The sequence below is a fragment of the Amblyomma americanum genome, chromosome 10, assembly GCF_052857255.1.
Source record: "Amblyomma americanum isolate KBUSLIRL-KWMA chromosome 10, ASM5285725v1, whole genome shotgun sequence".
NCBI lineage: Eukaryota > Metazoa > Arthropoda > Arachnida > Ixodida > Ixodidae > Amblyomma > Amblyomma americanum.
In genome coordinates, this window is record NC_135506.1 from 135,422,616 (window position 1) to 135,438,705 (window position 16,090).

At 50.4% G+C, this 16,090-nt stretch overlaps 2 protein-coding genes across 2 annotated transcripts in view; one reads left to right on the plus strand and one right to left on the minus strand.

The window, feature by feature from the left end:
* Positions 1–16,090, minus strand: part of LOC144106446 (muscle calcium channel subunit alpha-1-like) — a 605,267-nt gene that overhangs the window by 550,262 nt on the left and 38,915 nt on the right. The window lies entirely within an intron of this gene.
* LOC144107321 (uncharacterized) overlaps positions 1–16,090 on the plus strand; it is a 28,246-nt gene that overhangs the window by 794 nt on the left and 11,362 nt on the right. The window lies entirely within an intron of this gene.

Sequence of the window (16,090 nt, forward strand, 5' to 3'; positions counted from 1 at the left end):
TTGCGGTGTCATGGGTCACTTCCGCTCTTAATGCAAAAAAACAGCGCGAACAAACGGGGACTAGACGAAGAATACGCTGTTTTTTTGCATTATGTATCACCAACTCGCCCGCTTATCTATCCTGTTGAACTTCCGCTCTGTTTGCCAGAAACGAGGCTCCGCTCCGGTGCGTGAGGTAGACAGCCAAGGCTCTCCTAGCGAGGAAGTTTTGAGCATTCTGGCTGTGACGACGGCCGCTCGCTCCGCTGTTTACGTCACAGTTTCGATTGACCGTGCGGACATAACTTTCCTTGTAGATTCTGGGTCGTCAGTTTCCATTATTGCACACGATCTTTTTAAGCAGTATTTTGAAGGCCAAGTACTTTTGGCCCCGACTGTTCGGTTACTGGACTATTCAAAACAGCCAATTCCAGTTCGTGGCTGTTTCTTCGCTGACGTTACGTACAAAGCTAGCACAACAAGCCTTCTTTTCTACGTCGTAGAACAATGCACCTCACTCTTGGGTATCGATGCCATCAAGGCCCTCGGTCTACAGATTGATGGGTCATCTCTGCAATGCCTTGAAACGACGCTAACTTCTAATTCTCGAAGGGAACAGCGCCCTGACCCGACGAAAGCCGTGCAGGATATTAACCTCCCAAAGGAATTAGTTGGCGAGTTTGGATCTCTTTTCGATCCAGGCCTTGGCCTCGCGAAATGTTTTGTGCATCACGTCAAAACGCGATCCACGGTGCAGCCAGTGCAATCCAAACTTCGGCGCCTTCCGCTCTCGCTACGACCATTGGTCTCGGAAGAGCTCCATCGGTTGGAAAATCTGGACGTGATAGAGAGGGTGGAGGCATCTGAATGGGTGTCACCCATTGTGGTCGTTAAGAAGAAAGAGGGAGGTATTCGCCTCTGTGTAGACCTTCGACAAGCAAACAAAGCTGTCGTAGTAGACAACTTTCCCCTTCCTCATACAGAAGAGCTATTGCATAGTTTAGTGGGGGCTACAAATTTTTCTAAGCTAGACCTCGCATCAGCTTACCACCAGGTCATGCTTCACCCTGCGAGTCGCGATTTGACCGCATTTATAACTCACGAAGGCCTCTTTCGTTTTAAACGAGTGTGCTTCGGACTGGCTTCCGCGCCTTCTGCATTTGAGAGTATGATGTCCAAAGTCCTGCAAGGATGTAAGGGCGTGTTCTTCTATATAGATGACATTATAGTCTTCGGGCGGGGCCGGCAGGAGCACATCGATAACCTTGCAGCAGTACTTCAACGCATTAAAGAGGCAGGACTCAAACTGAACAGCAAATGTATCTTCGATACGCAGGAACTTTCATTTTTGGGTCACAGGATCACAGCAAGTGGTATTGTTCCGCTGGAGGGAAAGGTTGCTTCCATCAAGGATACACCGGCACCCACCAATACAGCCAGCCTTCGATCGTTCCTGGGACTGGTCGAATACTACTCTAGGTTCGTTCCCAACTTTGCCGATATGGTTGAACCGATGCGCGTTCTGCTTCGAAAGGGGCAACCATTTGTTTGGTCTGGCGAGGTAGACTCCAGTTTTCGAAAGACCAAAGAGGCACTTGCGTCCAACGTAGTCCTGCGGATGTTCGATGCATCTCTTCCAGTTGTTGTTTCCACTGACGCTTCAGACTGTGGGCTTGGAGCGGTTCTCCAACAGGTGGAGGGAGAGAAACTACACACTGTCGCCTTTGCTTCTCGAGCGCTTTCATCTGCAGAGAGGAGATATTCAGTAGAAGAACGCGAAGCGCTTGCGTGTGTTTGGGCGTGCGAGAAGTGGCATGTTTACTTGTGGGGACGCCATTTCACGTTGCTTACTGACCATCAAGCCTTGGTCGCATTGCTGTCTACTCAAGGGCCAGGAAGGCGTCCTTTGCGGATAGCACGGTGGGCGGAGCGCCTACTGCAGTACAACTATGCAGTAAAGTACCGGAAGGGTTCGCAAAATCGAGTAGCAGATGCGCTCTCTCGCCTCCCTGCGTCACCTCCTCAGGGAGATGAAACTGTATCAGTTGCCCTTATATCTTCTTGCATTACCAGGGAAGAGTTTGAACAGGCCCAGTCGGAAGACAGTACACTGCAACGAATCAAGGCCTACATTGAATCGTCCTGGCCTGCGCAAAAATCTCTGCCGGGTGAGCTTCAACCTTTCCTCAAACTTCGCGATGAACTGTCAGTGGTGGACAATTTGATTTTGCGTGGCGAACGCCTTGTGGTTCCCGCATCACTTACAGCGCGGATAATTACCGCTGCTCATGAGGCCCACCCTGGAATTGTACGAACGAAAGCACGTCTGCGAGAAATTTTGGTGGCCAGCCATGGACAGGCAAATCGAGCTAGCTATTCAAACGTGTAGTATATGCCAGGCAGCGGACAAGAGCACGAAGGTTATGGCTGCACCATTGAACCCGGTCCCCTTACCAAAGGAACCGTGGCTAAAGCTTGGCATGGACATTGTTGGCCCATTTGAAAGAGCACCACACGATTGTCGATATGCGATCACGCTGGTCGACTACTTTTCTAAGTGGCCCGAAGTATACTTTTGCAACCAAGCCACAACACGCACGGTAACAGGCTTCTTGGTGTCAGTGTTCGCACGTGAAGGTTACCCAGAGGAAATTGTTTGCGATAACGGGCCACAGTTTTCATCTCGAGAGTTCCAAGCTTTTCTGCAGGATCGCGGCATCCGCTTGCGGCATTCGTCCGTATACTACCCGCAAGCAAACGGACAGGTAGAACGGTTCAACAGAGTTTTTAAAAGCTTTGTTCAAGTGGCTACACTCGAGCAGCGTCCCTTACGCCAAACGGTAACAGAATACTTGGGCATTTACCGTTGTACACCGCATGCCACAACTGCAGTTGCTCCAGCACTTCTCCTGCATGGACGTCTACCAAGGACTCGGCTCGATGTCGTTGGGTATCCGTCAGCAATATTTGCAACCGACCCTACTTCAGAGCTCCACCGCCTACGCGAGCGGGTGAAGCAAAAGCAGCAATGCAGTAAACTATACACAGACGCTCGCAGGGCCGCAAGGGAAACCAAAGTGAATGTTGGTGACCTTGTACGAGTACGCAGACAAACTGCTTTTAAAGGTGACCTGGCTTTTAGCCGCCCAAGAAAAGTGATAAGAAAGCAGGGGCAATCGTCCTTCCAACTTGATGATGGAAAAACGTGGAACGCTTCAAAGTTGTCAAGGATAACACGAGCTTCTGCATCTATCTGTGGGTGGGGGGAAAGGAGTGATACAAATGACACCGCTAGGGAAAGCAGCTCACCGCCTACCTTGGAGAGACCCGTTTCAGAAGAGCCAACCGGAACTTCAGCTGTGGCTGCTGCGAAGCAGCCGCCTATGTCACCAGTGACCGGCTGTGAGCCGGAAGAGACAAATGACACCGCTAGGGAAAGCAGCTCACCGCCTACCTTGGAGAGACCCGTTTCAGAAGCGCCAACCGGAACTTCAGCTGTGGCTGCTGCGAAGCAGCCGCCTATGTCACCAGTGACCGGCTGTGAGCCGGAAGAGACTTCGCCTGCCGCCAGTGGTTTCTCAGAAGCATCGGGACCTCAGCGTAGGGTACAGCCATCAAGGAATAGACGACCTCCAGCCCGCTATGGACACTAAGTAAAGAAAGACACGTTTTGCAGTGAACATGAACGTGTCACAATCTGCACGAGTGTTGAGTTTGCTGACGTTGTGAAATATGGACATAAATGGAGTTGTATCTTGTTTTCCTCTTTTTGTTTCATATTTTTGTATTAAGTGCATAAGACAAGCACATTGTTGTTACTGTAAATATAATTCTGTAAAAGAGCACTAACGTACTACCACTACTAAATCACTAACCCATGTAGCTGTCTTTTTTTATAAGGAAGGAAATATGTTGTATATGTGGTTTCGGTTTCGGTTTGGGGATCACCTGCCGCCAGAGGCACCAGTGTCGCTATGTGTATATATATGACTGTATGTGGCAATAAACCGGGATGGTTTTGGTTGCTAGCAGTTCGTGTACTTGGGCGGCACCCGCTGCTACAACAATTATACTTTATCTTAACGCAAAGCAAGTGTCGTGAATAGGATGCGTTCGAATTCGACAGCAGCCAGTCACTATCCAAGACTAATCAAAATATGCAAGTGAAAACAGTGACAAAAGCACACAATTTCACGACTGCTTTCTTTCGAACCGTCTCGTACAGACAGCAGTTATATGTAATGACGTGACCGAATGCATGAACGAACTTGTCCAACTCTCAGAGTCAAAGCCAATTTTCTCAAAACTGAACGGCCGCAGAATTCTTATCGAGGTATCGGGCGGAGGTTGCAGCCAGCTCCGCCGCTTGCTTCAAACGGCGTCGGAAGCGCAGCGTTCGACGAAGCCTGAAACCGCGGCGGCCGAGGCGGGCTTTTTTCACTGGACGCTCCGGGTGCTAAGATGTGGCGACCGCAATACTTGGCTCGTGTCCGGCCGTGTCGCACCGATTGCGCGCGAAAAAACACGCGTCTCGCACCACCTTTGCTTCGTTGTCCGATGAACTATTGGCGATAATCTACGACGTGGGTGGCGCTGCAGTTCTTAGAAGGGAAAGAAAGCGGTACCCATCTCACGGCCTCTCCCGCTCGCCCATACCAAGACTTAGGCGTCTTTAAACGCTTCGCACAAATACAGAGCGGTTTCCGTTTGACGAAGCATTTCTCGCGGCACCAGTGCGTGTGCGGTGTGCCAGCTGCCATGTCCGCATCTGACGGCCATTGTCGAATGGCTCATCAACGCCAAAACCCGGCGTCACCCAAAATGTGGCAACGTTACAAAGCTCGCCGTTGGCCGAAACGATGTCATGCCATAGAAGGCGGGAAAATACAAAATGTTAACCGGCAATAGTCAGTACTAGTACTTACAACTGCGCACACTACAAAGGAGTAGTTCAGCAAGGAAAATGCGCGAAAGAAGACGCGGATGAGAGGAGCGCAAGGACGGGAGCATACTCACAACTGACATTATTCACATATAACGCATATTTATACTTTTATGCAGAAGGGTTGAAATGCGGGCGAGTTGGTTTATATTAACTTGAAAAAAACCAGTCACAAAAGACAATGGACAAGAGAAGGAGTGTACACGCCACAACGACTGGAGTGCACACGCCACAAAGACTTTTATGCCTGCCTAATAATTGCCTAAAGCGCACATGACAGCAACATGATTTTTTTTTCATTTTTATATAATTCGATTGATTGTCCTTGTCCTTTTCTCGCTTGTGTCTTTTTTTTGCCCATTTCCCTAGCATGTAGTACCGACTCGCGCAACAAGGTGCACTCTACAAAGGAGTAGACAGGAATCACAACAGAAACGGAACAGAATTGGAACGCAACTGCAATGCTGTCGCATTACTCGAACGGAAGTTCCTTAAGTGCCATCGTTAATTCTTTTTTCCCAGTCCCCTACCAAGGAGTGAGCACGTACGACGGACCAACCAATTTGGGAGTAAATACGGTAGTCACGTTTAGGAGGCAGTAGCCGGTGTTTTAAAGGTCATATGCGATTTGATGCTCGTGATTTGCCTACTCATCCCCTTTTCTTCCATTAAAAAGTTAATTTCGAGTGAATATACAAAGTTATAAGCAGGATTCGTAGCTCACCTTCTTTTAACACCTCGTGGTGGAGAGAGAAAAGCAAAAAATTGGCGGTGCTTTAGCTCTGGCTAAACCTGGAGTGACGCTACAGCTGGCTGAGTGGAACTCGCTCAGTTGGATTGCAAAGTCAGTCTTTCGCCGCTCCCTTTCTCTGGGCGTTCCTTCTTCATCTTCGTCCCACTTGACACGGCGCATGCGCACAGCTGTGGCAGCTCGGTTTCGCCGGCGCGCTGCGCCGCCGGCAGCAGCAGCTGCTCCGCACCACGTAGCCGGTCAAGTGACCAACCGCGTGACGAACCACGTGATGAGCCGCGGTGCCAAGTCCGCGGGCAGCTGCTCCGCACCACGTGACCAACCACGAGACAACGTGGAGGCGCAGCCACAGGGTGGCGGCGCCGCCACGCTGAATGGTCGAAATGCTGCCGTAATGTAGCTATCGCTACAAAAAGAGAAAGCACACAACAAACGCAACGTGTACTGCTGTGGAAATTCTTGTGCTACGCACAGGGAAGATAAATGAAAAATGTCATGAAAATGGCGCAAGAAAGAGTGCAGAAATTTTTAAAACGGCTGCGCCAAAATGTGCATAAAATAGGATTTTTGTACAGCATCGACCCTTAGTGATCGTTTTGAGTTTCAAGCACGTTGCGAGAACTACTCGTGCATCTAGTTGCAAGATTATTAGTGCTAAATAAATCCCGAAAACAGAAACTACGCCCGAGTACAAAAAGAGCGAAATGGTAGGCACGACGGTGGAGCTTGTGGCGCTCGGAATGTCTGGCATTTTTAACGCGTCTCAAGCATCAGAGCACGGGTTGCACTGGCCTGGGACTCATGCTAGGTTCTCTATACTCTCGCCATTGCAGAATAGCGCTACCAACGCCCACATGGATTCGTGGTTGAATACAAGAAGGAAGAGTTTCGAGCAAAGTGGTCCGACACAGTGCGATTACATCCGTGCACAGGGCAGACCCTACCGTGGTTTGGCGCAGCAAGACCAGTTGGGTGTTGCCTGAAGTTAGGAAAGGATTCGATGCAAAGTAGGAACGTCAGTGACGAATTTAGATATTCAACGTGTTTTCCGTGCGGTTCATACGTAACTTGTGCAGCCTGTGCGGAGAACTAATGTGGACCAGTTAGAATTGGCATAACCCCGCACGACGTCGTGCACGTCATAAACTATGGGGAGAGGATGTGGACACCGTAAGATGCAGACACGAAAACTACGTGCCCTTCTCGGTTCTCGTACAAAAAGAGTTATGCATTCCCATCATTCTACATCTCGTGGCTGGAAAGTTTCAGTCGGCAGCGGGCAAAGAGTATCGCCGGCTTCCAGTGCACGACTGACCGCCAAGCCCCAACGCACGGTCGGCGCCTGCAGCGGAGCGCGTTTCGTCACTCGGTCCGTCAGCCCCCGGGACGGAAACCCCTCCGCACAGGTGCCGCTGCGTTGCACCACCGCTCCTCGCAGCCAAGGCCGGAGGCGGTGAAACAGAGAGAAAAGGAAAAGAAGCCTTGAGAAGAAACAGCTTGACGTGAGAGAAGTGTCGACTAAGCGAAAGGTGAAGAAACAGGTGAGCGCTGCGTGGTACGTGCGTGAGCGATGGGAGAAGCTAAAAGTGGCTCTCTGTAGCGAGAAACAAAAGTATTCCACGTGTTGTGCGGCGCCCGGGGCGTCTAAATGAGCCATTTCTGCGTCTTTCATTCCATGTTCACTGGCCACCCGAGAAGTCTTGCTAACGACCGAAACCCGTCGGCTGGATAACTTGACAGCTCATCTACAAGCGACACGTGCTGAAAGCATTCATTCACCGGCACCCGATCAGGAATAGTGCCACACCCATGACAGGTACCATAGACGCAATTACCGTACAACTCACCCTTCGCCTTTTCCAAAGAACGAAGAACCACAACAGGAAGCATGCGCCGTTCTCCATCGCACTGCGACCTCTCCACCTAGCCCCACATACTGCAACTAAGGCGACTAAGCGAACACGGCAGCATCTGATGATGGTGATGGCCTCAGGCACACAGCCAAGGCCAGGGTGCGTCTTCATGGAGCCTCACCTTCCTCGTTTCGCAGTGAGAAGAGAGAAGAATAAAAAAACATGCAGGGAATGCCTTCCCCAGCATATACTATCACGGCCTCAAACCAATCATAATAAGTGATCTGAGGCTAAAGAAAGAGATAAACCCAAATTAGAATTTGAAATAAAGCGTCAATTAGGCAAAAAAGAAAAAGAGGCACGGCCTTCCTTGTGTGCCATTCGAGAACAGGAACACGCGCGCCAGGTGTGGGCGAAGAATCGAAGGCGGCAGCTGCTTCCCACTCGGCTCTCGCCGCGACGTTGGGAGGTACCCCAGCAAGCAAAGCTCCCACTGGTTTTGCCCGCGCAGTGGGCGTAATCACGCATCCACGAACACGACGGAACACGGCAGAAACCGCGCATTCGCTTTGTGGCTTTCAAGAACGCCACACGGGTAACGCTCGGGCTGTGCACGCCCCCTCATCCTCCTTCGTTTACTCCGGTGTGCCCCTTTCCATGCCAGCCTACAAATCGTCCACACAACCCTCTCCATCATCACCATCAGCCTGACTACAACCACTGCAGGGCAAAGGCCTCTCCAATTAACCCTGTCCTTTGCCAGCTGCGGCCGCCGTATCCCCGCGAACTTCCTAATCTCATCCGTCCACCAATCTTTCCTCCGCCCCCTGCTATGCTTGCGTTCTCTTAGAATCCAGTCCGCTACCCTTAAGGACCAGCGGTTACATGCCCTGCCCAAGCCTTTTCTTCCGCTTGATTTCGACTAGGATGTCGTTAACCCGCGTTTGTTCCCTCGCCCACTCCGCCCGCTTCCGGCTTCGCATTCGCTTTTATTCTGTATCGTTTGTGTTTGTTGATTGCTCAGCGCACCGGTGAGGGCCTCGTTGGCTGTGTTTCGCGTGCGGTGTCATTAGCTGCCATTGCGTCAACAAGCCTCTGGCTTACAAGGAAGAATGATAGTTTGAAACAGCCACCTGATTTGAGCGGAGGCGTAAAAGTCCTTAGTTTTGCAATGTGGGCCGCATGCCTTCGTTTCAAAGTAATCAACCTCATCACCATTACCCTGACTACGCTCAAAGGCCTCTCCCATGTCTCTCCAATTAACCCTGTACTGCACCAGCTGCGGGTACCCTATCCCCGAAAACTTCTTAATGTCATCCGTCCACCTCACTTTCTCCCGCCCCATGCTGGGCTTGCCTTCTCTTGGTATCTTGTCCGTTACCCTCAAGGACCATGGGTTTCTTTCCTTTGCGTTACATGCCCTGCCCAAGCCCTTTTCTTCCGCTTGATTTCGAAGAGGATTATTAATCTGCGTTTCTTTCCTGACCCACTCTGCCCTCTTCCTGTCTCTTAACGTTACACCTATCATTAGCGACTTTTAAAATAGGGTGACCCTAAAGGTTTTGGGGCATGGGGGAACGGCGCGGCGCCAGTGCGCAGGCACAGGACAGTAACTCCCCTCCCTCCGGTTATTAACCTGCGCCTGCGCACTGGACCCCTGCTATTTTTCTATTCCCCTAACCGATACCGGCATCCTATTCTAAAGCTCCCTATTTTGCTTACCATAGCAAGCTCCGTTGTTCTGAACTTCAGCTGAACATTTTTCGTTAGCCTCCAGGTTTCTTCTCCATAGGTGGATACCGTCAAGACACAGCTGTTATATACTTTTCTCTTGAGGGATATTGGTAAACTGCCATTCATGATCTGACAAAACACTCCAATTACACTCCGCCCCATTCTTATTTTTTCTAGTTATGCCACTATCGTGATCCGGATCTGCGGTCACTACCTGCCATAAGTTGACGTATTCTTTTACCACTTCCATCCCCTCGCCACCACTTGAGAACTCCTGTTCAATTCGGAGACTGGTGAACATTACTTTGGTTTTGTGTATAATAATTTATAGACCGGCCGTTCTCTTTTGCCTGTCCAAGCCATTGTCATACTTTACGTAGCCGAAATGTCCGCTGTGCGCTGTTATAAAGGGCTACTCACGAAGGCTCCATACAATTTTTTCTGTCCGCAGAAATCAATTCTAAACTCTTTCTGGGTATATTGGTGGTGGCGAAACTAGTGTTTTGTTTCTTTTTAACAATCTCTAGAATATAAAAGCTTCGTTTTCAGTGAAATTAGATTGGTCGCTTTTAGAACGGGATAATTATTGATGCAGGGCAACTTCAATTTGTCCTCACATGTCCCTGTAAAGGGGCCATGCAACACTACTCAATAAAGTTGCGAAATGTTTGTCTTAAAGGACGCCGCTTTACGAACAGCCTTTAGGTAATTTTTTTTAATGTCTTTGGTAAATGCGGAGTTATGACAGTAACAAAATAAGTTTCAGCATCTCCATCGTTTTTCCTTCTTCTCGTCTATTTTTTCGCGCTCAAAGTTGGGCGCTCCTCCGCCGGCCCCACCTAATCGGCAGCAACGCCAGCCTGCCGAACAGCGGGAAATTCACTGGGGGCGGAGATCCCTGACGTGGCTTTTGGAAGCGTCTGGCCAATAGGCGTTTCTTAAGCGGCGTTACGTAGACGCACCACACGGCGGAGGGCGCGAGTTTGCGAGTTTGATGAAGTATTTGGTTAGGCCTCGCCAACTTACGAGCGTGATTGTGGATTCTCTGCTGCGCTTAAAACCATATTATTTGACTCAGATGCTCACGGCCAATCAAGGGATGGAGCGAGTCTATGCTCACAGAATGTTGCCCCCCCCCCCCCCCCCCCCCCCCAAGGAGCGTAAAGTTCATACTATAATGCCCACGCAGAGAGCGACGACGGCAGGCAACGTGCCGACGTCGATTCATCTCATTTTTTCGTTGCTGCATAATGCCGTAATGCACGTATTCTTTTAAGCACGGTGCCCACTAACTAGTGCCGCGGTGGCCCTGTATTTCACAAACGATACGCGGAGCGGGGCGCTCGTCTGCACCCATCTGGCTCGAACATTGCCGAGGTGCATTAAAGGGGAGCGCGTTCCCGCCTACACCGTGTCGGAAGAAGTCCCTCTTCGCTTCGGCGCTCTTGGTTTCCCTGTCGACGTGGCGAGGGAATTGAAAAGCGAAAGGTCGAGAGGCTGCCAGCCACGGGGAGGGGGGGGGGGGGGGGGGGGGCGGTGGAATAAAAACTGGGCGCCCCAAATGGATGGTGCAAAGGAAAAAGCAAGCAGCGGTGGAGGAAGGCGAGGAGCAGAAAGGAGAGGAGGCCACCGGCTGGAATCGATCAAGCGCCGCCGCGCGGGCATCGACACGCGCCTCGGGCCGAGGTTAGAACACGCGTGGCAGAGTGGACAACAGCTCACGGCTGCTTCCAATGCGAAGCGTGATGCGCACTGAGTCCACTTTACTAAAGAACAAGTGTTAAAGTAAAAGCCAAATGCCCTGCAGCTTGGCCAGCACCAAGGCGACCCGGTTGTCTAGTTGAGCTGATGGATGGTAACTGCCGGGGCGGACAACGCTGCAGGATCGAGCAGCTGGCGCACGCGGAGGCCAACATGGGGCAAGAGGGTAGGTAGGCGCACTTACGTCACCAAAAGTACTTTCATTAGGAACGTCCTGCGCTGAGAACACTCGTCAGCACGCTTTACACGAACGCTCGAGCGCGAGCCTTCCACTGACATATTACGCCGCTGGGCGACGTCCGCTGGGTCTGAGACAATGTTAGGGTGTAAGCAGGGCACGATCTGTCTCCAACCGCCGCAAACACACCACGCAGCATGATCTCGGACTCAGCGACCAGGGACTGTAATATCAGTGCAGGACGCGCAATCGAGCGTTCGTGTTAAGCGTGCTGAAGGCGGTGCCTAACGTGCGACCTAGCATGGCAGACTTACGCTCAGTATGTTCCTAATAAAGCGTCTAGGACGGTTCGTAGTATTCAAACCCTCCGTCGAGCTAACCCCGAAGCTGTGCACTTTGCTTACAGCGCGCTTGTGAGACCTCAACCGGAGTAGACTTAGTCGCCTGGCTCCAACAATCAGCTATATCTAACTTTTTTTTTCAATCATCTCAGATCAAAGCAATCAGATTCGATGAACACGATTCTGCACACGTGTCTATAACAACAAAATGGAAGCATCTGTTGAACTCGTTCATTCCAGGAGATAACCTCCCTCTTCTTTGTTGACAGACTGCATCACGAACAAGTTTAAATGTTTGCCGCTTCTCTTTATATCAGATTGGAGCAGGTTGCTCAGCGCGGTAGCTACAATCTCTGATCGCTCGCCTTTTGTTGAGGACCTCGTTTAGGATGGAATATCTTATTCCTCAATGTCCGTTAAGCATGCGCTCGCAAGTCAAGTGCGTGCATGTAGATCGCGTGCGCAACTATTACAATTGTGTATGCTGTTTTCCTCCTATGTAACCCGCCGAGGGCCTTCATTGAAACAAAAAAAAAATTTGCCTTGAGTCCACGCGTTTTATTTCATTGCAATCTTTATTTTGGTGCCCGAAAGCATTGCATACGTTTGTCACCGGTGCACAATATTGTATGGCCAACTAAATTTTACTGTGAGCAAAACTGTACTGTGGAAAGAACCTAAGTAAGTCTGCAGCAATTCCAGGACCATGTGCAAGATCAACGGGGGTGAAAGCAAGTAAACTCTTTCTTTTATCCAGTTGCCTAGTGCTTGCATCCTGTTCCTGGCGAACCGTTTCGGCTCTTGTGCGAGACAAATACATCGCCATGGCGCCTAGTTCTGCTCGGAACATGCAGGCACTATCTGCGTTCAGGCAAATCAATTTTGCCGGGACGAGTCTTGTGCAGAAAAGCAGCATTACCATAGTGCCTATGAGCACTTAGTACTTCCAATGACAGTGCCCGAAAGAGACCTCACGCCCAATGTGCCGGTCAAATAAAATGCTGACCAAACATTTCGCAACTGCTTCAATGCTTCAAGCGTCAGAACCCAATAGCTGATTCCGCGTAGCGAAGGGAAATTCCAGTCATGGTCTAAAAAAACACAAAAGAGCCAAACTTTTGCTTCGCGAGTCTAATTCTGTGATGGAACGCGAAAACATGCCCATCAACTTACTAGCGTGGCTAGAAACAGACGGAACATTGTGTTTAATAGCTATCTTGTGATCGGAAAGCACACCCAAGTCCTTGATTTTGATCAACGCGACAGGTAACGTTTCCCAAATGATAGTTAACATGCAAAAATTGTTTCTGATGTGAGAATGAGATGGTTTTGTCTTCTTCTCATTCAAACACAAATTATTAGCAGAGCACCATTTCGCAACACTGGAAATATCAGCCTACAGGGCAACACAGTCTTCTGAGCGGATGCAGAAAAAATGGCTAATGTCATTCGCAAACAACAACATGACCCCGAAATTTGCGCACTGTACAGCATCATCACCATCATCATCACCAGCCTGACTACGCCCATTGCAGGAAAAAGGCCTCTCCCATGTCTCTCCAATTAACCCTCTGCTTTGCCAGCTGCAGCCACCGTACACCTAACTTCCTGCCGCTCCCCACTACGCTTGCCTTCTCTTGGAATCCACTCCGTTACCCTTAAGGACCAGCGGTTTTGTTGCCTTTAGTACTGTATACGCCTCATCTGTCCTCCTAATCGCACTAAGCCCTGTGACGTCCCAATTAATTCCTGCTAGTTCCTCGAGCAGCACACTGCTAAGCTAGCCTCACTGGATGAGGTTCTAGCGTTAAACGTTGCCACCAGGTTCAGTTTAAGAAGGAATAATAAGGGACCCAAGACCGATTCCTGAAGAACACCTGATGAGGAAACAAACGCCTCGGAAGAAAAATGTTAAACGCACACACCATCTTTTTCTTGTTGAAGCCAATTAGCTGCAGAAAGAAATAATTGCGCAGAAAAGACGCGCGCGAGAAGGACGAGAAAGACGCAGCACAAGCGCTGCTCTCATCCGTTTTATCGGCAGCCAGGCCAGTAAATATAAACGGAAACCAAGACGTGCATAGTGCGCATTACGACACGTCAGATCCTGAATGGCTGGCTGAGATCAAGCTACATGCCATTAACCGTCTTGCGGCCAACTTGAGGTAATCCTTGTGACCACACACTTTAAACCACATCTTGCACTTGACAGCGGTCAAGCTTCGACAGAAGGATTTGAAACAAACGCTATGGACCATCTTGCTCCACTGCAAATTTTGTTCAGCCAAACAACCGCAGAACCATTTACTGAGAATGCGGTCAGGCAAGAGAACTATTTATAACCCCAGGTTTTGGCTTGATTACCGTTCAACAAGTGGCACAAAGAATGTTGAAAGGCCATCGGACCCTTCTGGTTCCCTTCGTAGCCATGGAGGAGTCGCGCGCTGAAACTCATGCTTCTGCTGTGTCTCTAGTAGACAGCTGATTGAATCTGATGATTCTCACGATCAAGAACGTCGACAGGGTGCGTTGGCGAAGGATAGAGCGAGGAAACGTGGGCTCGAAGTCGGCTCGGATCCTCAAGTTTCAACCATGCAGAGGGGTACGGCGCTAGACCTGGTCCTCCACAAATTCCCTCCGGGGTGTAACCTAGACGTTAAACCAAACACCAACTAGCCCCCCAGAGTGTAATACTAGAAGTTAACCAGATTCTAACCCCAATAAATTACTTCACAGTCCACAAGACAGCCTTCTCTTTAATGAAAAAAACAACCATGTTATTGATATGCAATAAAGTTAAGCCACAGCAAACATTGTCTGACCATGCTTATCTGAGCTTCGACTCTTTAAACAAGGTTGAGCCGGTTTGAACCCCAGCTAGTTTTTTTTTTCTGCTCTTCTCTGCGTGTAGTCCTGGGTTGTGTCTATAGCTCTCGGCTTTGTTTGATATGACTTCTCTCTTTGGATGGAGTAGACTTTGTATATATCAGCTCCTGTTGAAATCCAGGGTTTGATGGAAACCTGTCTCGTCGGGTGTGTTCATGGCGCAAATGTCATTTGTATAACGAATGGTCGCCGCTTGAAGCATTTCCGCTATAAGTTCCTGTTAAGCGACAAAAAAATAAGCAGATGTTAGCAGCGCTGCCTTCTATGGTGGTCGAGCCTTTGTCTCCTTCGATGCGTGTAATTTAGCGGCATTTCAATTACCTAAACTGACACAGGAATTATGCATGTTTGGTACAATACTCCATTGATTTGCTACGGCCGTCAGAACTAATGGGTGGAGCCACTTAACTAATAAGCCTGGAGTAGTATGTAGGAACGTCTGTAGGAATAGGCAGCCGTCACTGTATTCTCCCGGCACCTCACCAAAGGTGTCTTTTTTTTCTCTCGCAATTATTGCTGAAAATATCTCCATAAAGTGTTTCTCACTGCCAGCCGACAGGGCTGGCAATGTCCAGGAAGGCTGTCCTTGAGGAAGGAGACGGGCAGTCCTACTGGAAACAGGCCAGATCGTCTTCGCCACACGTCCCCGCGTGTGGTGGTGGCGAAACTGCATCGCATGTCACTCGCCGTTCCGCTTGAAGTCTGTACACCCGCTTCTTGCGCCAGTCATTATTTCCTTCTTCGCTGATATACGGGCGTGCCTACCGTGATACCGCTGCTCAGGCGATCACAGGCAGGGCACGTGCGAAGTGTGCATCAATCTATCTGGCGCGCCTCACATATATCACCTAGCCTCTCGGCGGAGCGTTCCTCGTTTGTTTGAAAGCCGCCGCACACGAGGGCGCAGCGGGAGCCGTCACTGACACGCGCCCCGCTTCTGTCGGTACGCGATCAGGTCACGCAGTTAGTGCCACCAGCCTCGGAGGGGAGGGGAGTTGGTTGGTTGGCCTCATATAAAGGTGGCACATACTCACTACGGGGAAGTGGCCAAGACACAGGCGGTTAATTGCTGTTAACAGCAGCGTTTTCAAAGGAATAGGAGTTGGAATAGTACAAAGGCTGACAGATTGAGGGGGAGTTCAGCCGCGCAAGTGCGCCTCGCGCTACCTTCGCCTGGTTTTGTTTATGGGGGCCTAACGTCCCAAAGCGACTCAGGCTATGAGGGACGCCGTAGTCAAGGGCTCCGGTAGTTTCGGCCACTTGGGGTTCTTTAACGTGCACTGACATCGCTCAGTAGACGGGCCTCTAGAATTTCGCCTCCATCAAAATGCGGCGGCCGCGGACGGGATCGAACCCGCGTCTTTAGGGTCAGTAGCCGAGCACCATAACCACTCAGCCACCGCGGCGGCTCATAAGTGGCTGCTTCGGGTGGGGCGCATGCACACTCGCCGTCACGTGACCATGCCGTGCACGCCGCCCGCAACTTCACGCTTTGACACGTCTCACTGCACGAATGCGGGAGGCCAGACGGACACGGTTTACACCAGCTATCGCTGAATTTTGCGATTTGCGCAACAAACGTACCCGTCGCGGTGGCTCAGTGGTTAAGGCGCTCGTCTACTGAGCCGCAGTACCCGGGTTCGAATCCACCTCGGCGGCCGCGCT